Raw genomic sequence first — 5441 nt, forward strand, 5'->3', positions numbered from 1 at the left:
ACTAAATTGAAAGAACTAATTGACCATGTAACCAGTAAGGCTTATGAAGAAGATACTATTTGTGAGAAAGAATATTTGTTTTTGAATAAAACCAATATAGTAATTCCAGCACTATATGGTGTGCCTAAAACGCACAAAAACACTATAGATCCACCATTACGTCCAATAGTATCCTCCATAAACTCCTCTACCGAACCTCTGTCCAAGTACGTTGATGCGTTCCTGTGCCCATTAACAACCAAGTACAAATATTATATCAAAGACACAGGGGACATTATAAATAAATTGGAACATGTGCCATATGACCCCAATTGTGAGATCCTAGTGACACTAGACATCGAAGCATTGTACACTAACATACCACAACAACAAGCAGTAGAAGCAGTTAGGACCCTCCTAGAGAGAACACCAGGAGAGAGGCCTGACGCTTTCATAGTGGAATGTTTAGAAATAGTACTAAAAAATAACTACTTCGATTTCAAAGGGAACTTATACCATCAAGGTAAAGGGACCAGTATGGGGGCATCTTGTGCCTCCAGTGTAGCCAACATATACATGGGTGAATATGAACTGAAACATATTTTTAATGAAATGGCACCGTTTTATGAAAATGTCCTTAGATGGCATAGATTAATTGATGAAATTTTCTTCATTTGGCGAGGAGATGAAGAAACACTGATAACATTAATTGACTGGCTCAATGCCAGCGATGAGAATCTGAAATTCACCTGCCACAGAAGCACCACATCAGTAGAATTCTTGGATATTATCATTAAGGGAGACTTGGGTGAAATCTCTGTCAATTTTTTCAGGAAACCCACATCTAAGAATACCATCTTATCGCACACCAGCTACCACCCGAACTGTCAAAAAGATTCTATTCCCTTCGGGGAGTTTTTGCAAATCAGATGCAATTGCTCTAGCCTCAGGGATTATGACATAAATGGGGAAGATCTAAAACAGAGATTACTATCACGCGGCTACCCTAAACGTCTGATTAGATCAGCCTATAAGAGGGCACGTTATTACAACCGTGACGCTCTACTAGCAGGGAGCACACGCCCCAAAAATGACAGAATGGTTTGTGTTATAAACCATTCAACTTTGAATTTTAAAGTCAAGAAGATTTTGGATAAGAATTGGCATATTCTGAATACGAATGAGGAGCAGGAAACCATCCAGAAACCCATTCTTGCATATCGTAGAAATAGGAATCTTAAAGACAGCCTAGTTCATACGAGGTACAGGCACAATACATCCAGCATACAAACCACCTTGGTGGGACCTCCTATCTTGGGGAATCACAAATGTGGAACATGCATCGCATGTGACAGTGCCATTGTCACTGAAATCTGGAACTACCGTGGCAAGAAAGGGAAACTACGAGATTTCACCAACTGCAGCAGTCAAAATCTAGTTTATCTCATCCTGTGTCCATGTTCCTTGGGGTATGTGGGAGAGACAGGCCGCGAGTTCAGAACTCGTTATAGTGAACATAGATCGGCAATCAAGACACGAAAATTATCGTGCCCAATGGTCCAACATTGCATTGATCTTAAACACAAAGAAAATGAATTGAGGTGGCTGATCCTGGAAAAAGTAAGTCACATCCCAGGTAAATACATGAAAGATGTTCAGAAAACCTGAGAAACCTATTGGATTTACACCTTGGACACGGTTAAGATCGACCTTAATGAGGAAATAGTGTGGTACACGAGATGATGTATAGCAATCACGACTATATAACATTGGTATGTTGTTTTCGTGATCCCTCCGTATCACCTATTTGCGACCTAATCCGGCATCATATGTAAGGATAATCATTGTAAGGACCCCCATTATTACCCTGTCCCACATTTTTCTAACGGCATTACATTATCTACACGTTGAGTCCCTTGTTTCAATGTTATAATAAGGTGGATACATTTTTTAGTGATGAGAATCTCACGATCCACTAATAAGCACTGTATTTAACAACCGTTGAGAACACCGCATAGTATACAATAGAGTATTATCCGCTGATGAACATAATGGTTGTATATATATTACATCCATGACATTCCATTTATTTGGGACTTAGATCATGGATGTGACCTCCTAACAGACTCAGTTGGTCCCATTACCTATTGTACCATGTCTTTGCACAGTCGTCCCAAGAGGGCGCTGAGATCTAGCCATATGATTGTACCATTTAGGGACATTTCGTGTAGACACAGTTCCCTTCCCTATCAAGGTAGACACTTGTATATAATGCTGTACCATTGTATTCTCACTTCCACTATGGTGTCACTTATATTCGTGACATTTTAATCACTAAGTAGCGTCTCATCTTTCGTATCTTTTTTCTCAGGACGTAAACTACAACATTCATAGCACCCGAGTATTGTATACTCGTCCATAGTTGGCATCGAACTTTGTAGATCCGGTACAAGTATCTTTAATTATGGAAATACTCACTTAACGAGGGCAGCACTATCTTTCCCACACTATGGTTACCCACTACCCGTTCCAAGATGGCGCCGGTGCCTTCAGACTTGGGTTGTCTTATATTCATACCCCACATGCCATTCTCAATATCCATGATATAGCAATCACAGGAATGTTTTGACTGGGGATACCCCTGAATGACAAGTTGCATACACATACATATATTCATTCCCTTTAGAGGTAGGTAACATATATGGTACTCTAGCTTGTAACACTCGTTCAAAGATGGCGCCGCAAATTACAGACCCATTCAGGTAAACATAGAGTGGGCCGACGCATAGACGATGACGCCATGGCGCCCTGCAGCTGTTTCCGATTAGAGAAGACTTGTGAGTTCCGTTTAGAACATATAAATTCAGAGAAAATCACCGCGTATCTGTAGAATCATTACAGCGCGAGGGTATGCCGGTTGTGTGAAACTCTCCAATCCTTGAAGGTAAGGCGTACATCGGCGGTACCTCGCATTTGCACATATCGTATGACAAGAATTAGTTGGAATTAGATACTCTCTATATTTTTTCATTAGGCATCGGGGGAAGAATAATTTTGAAAATAATGTCTGAGTTACGGGTACTCATACTATTGGTTCTCCAATACTCATGGGGGGGGCATCACTTGGATACCACTGCAGGACATCGCAGGGCATAGCTTGTACCATTACTATTAAGCGAACATCAGGGTTGGATATAACCCACAGGCTAAGCAGATTCTATGTGCTTATACGGCATTCATACTCATAAACGCTGAGATCGTCATACAGCCATAACAGTACATATCGGTAGTATTTTTCTACCCATAAAACGTTCGAACTACAGAAGGTAGTTTATCTGCTTCATTGGCCAGTTGAATATCAATGTGGGTAGATTATTAGAAATATCCGGTGCCAAACTGGGGTGAGCCTAATACTAACAAATAGATCTCAACGCACACATAGAGCACTCCCCCTCGATAGGCTACGAGACAGTACCCATGGCTGAAAGATGTTTGTGACTCATAAGTTCTCATGAGAACAGAGCAGCCAGAGCTTATTTGTCCTGTGTACTATAGCATATTTTATCATAAGCTATAAATCCCTAGCTGGAGTAATTATGAGTCAACGTATGTCTCTAATGAAGACATCACTTTGTTAGTACTTTGTGGGGTCACCGTATTTTGAATATATCTTTAAAAAACATTTTATTCCTTTTGTAACTCTAATTCCTACTCTGTATTACAACTAGGGTCATCCCAAAAGGAGCGAACCCCCTACTCTTACAAATAGGCCTCAAATATCGTGGTCATAAAAAAGGAAAAAAAGGAAAAATTAGAAGGAGGAGCCAAAAAGACATTGATGTGGCAAAGTAGGTTATCTAAGAAATTATTAATTTTTCTTATAAAAAATAAGTGTTAGCTGTATTTCTGCATACATAATACTTAATAAACAGTGGTAAGTAGTGACAACAATTTTGCTTGTTACGTTTGGCTTTCCCTATATGCAGTGACTAGATGACAACACGGAACATGGCACCCCAATCTGCATCTTAAGAGCTATGCTGCAAAGCATTCTGTTTGTGATAAGACATTTCTATCAAATTATTGTATCACAGAGCAGAATGATAGGTAAATATAGATGCATGTGGGATCTGAACATGTTAGATATTAATAAAACCTTTTAGATAAATCTCCAATTTGTCCATACAAATATATGTGTAAAGCCTAATCGCCAGTTATATGCTCTTTTTATAGCCGCGCACAGAGCAAGATGGTAGCGTTTGGCATATGAATGCAACTTTATAAAGTGTCATAAGTACCTGCAGATATCCACACAGCAAAATAAAACGGGTAGGAATAAAAAGTATGTGTTTTCCCTCTAGTCAGTTTCTCCTGTGGCATGCCTGTCTTCACTTGAGATATATAGGGGGGCACCAATGACTTGACAGACATTGCATGTTTATCAGTGCTCCCTTTGTTACAAAAATGCAGAATCTTTTCTTTCTGATCATGACCTAAAATTACCTGCCTCAGTATCAGGTGTAGTCTATGTTTTTCTATTTACCCTTTGGATGCTTCCTATGGATGTGGGTTTACTTTATTCACTGAGAACGCCTCTAAGGGGCACATTTGCAACTTTGATAGCATAAATATATAATTTTAGTTATTGATTTTGGAGAAAATGTAAGATATCTCCCGTGGGCTCTAAATAAATAAATATAAGAATAGACATCCAGCAAAATAATATTCCATATTGTCATTTCAGAAAGTTCATCCCCCTCATCTTGCCCGTTACAAAACTTCAAAGTAACAGGTCTTGAAGAAGATGGCACACAAAGAGGATTAAGCCATCGAAACGTGCGTCGACCAGTTTGAATGACACACCCTAGCGTTCAGCACAGCATCAAAGGGTTGAGCTCTTCACCCCTGTTGGTTTCATCTGTGCATGTATTTTGGCTCTGGGGTGGGTATTATGTATGTCATGGATGATAGTGATATGGATGTGAAGTGTGAAGAGGTGTGAAAAGGTATTGGGATTTTCTGTCTTTGGATATTCTAAATAAATGTTAATATCCGTATGATGGTTCTAATAGATATGCATTTTTTTCATATTTTGTATAAATTCTGTTTTTCAAATATTTAATATATGTGCAAAGATTGTTATATTTCTGTATGGCCTGGATTGTTTTGTAAAAAAAAGTATTTTTTTTTTTTAAAAAGGAGATGAATTTCACTCATGTAAAAATGATGAAAAAAAGAAATAAAACACAATAAAAAGACATAAGAGTAATGCATATATAAGGGTGTTTTGTGCTTTCTATATGTGAGCCTACATAAGTTTGATATAAAGCAATATAGGTCTAGAGGGATATTGTGTACTTAATTCTTCTGTTCCCCTTCCCCCTGTTCCCTGACCTCAAAGTATTTTTCGTTTTAGGGGGTTGCCTTATTTCACTTGGGTATCAGAGGGAGGTACCTGGTGG

At 38.8% G+C, this 5441-nt stretch overlaps 1 long non-coding RNA gene across 1 annotated transcript; it reads left to right on the forward strand.

Annotated features, from left to right (window-relative positions):
- The first annotated feature begins 2813 nt into the window (after nucleotides 1–2813).
- Nucleotides 2814–5100, forward strand: LOC146863885 (uncharacterized). The gene is made up of 3 exons (XR_014976581.1): nucleotides 2814–2923; nucleotides 4213–4308; nucleotides 4724–5100. It is a non-coding gene; the product is annotated as an uncharacterized LOC146863885 (long non-coding RNA).
- Nucleotides 5101–5441: the final 341 nt, after the last annotated feature.

The sequence above is a fragment of the Triturus cristatus genome, chromosome 2_1 (genome assembly GCF_964204655.1).
Source record: "Triturus cristatus chromosome 2_1, aTriCri1.1, whole genome shotgun sequence".
Taxonomy (NCBI): domain Eukaryota; kingdom Metazoa; phylum Chordata; class Amphibia; order Caudata; family Salamandridae; genus Triturus; species Triturus cristatus.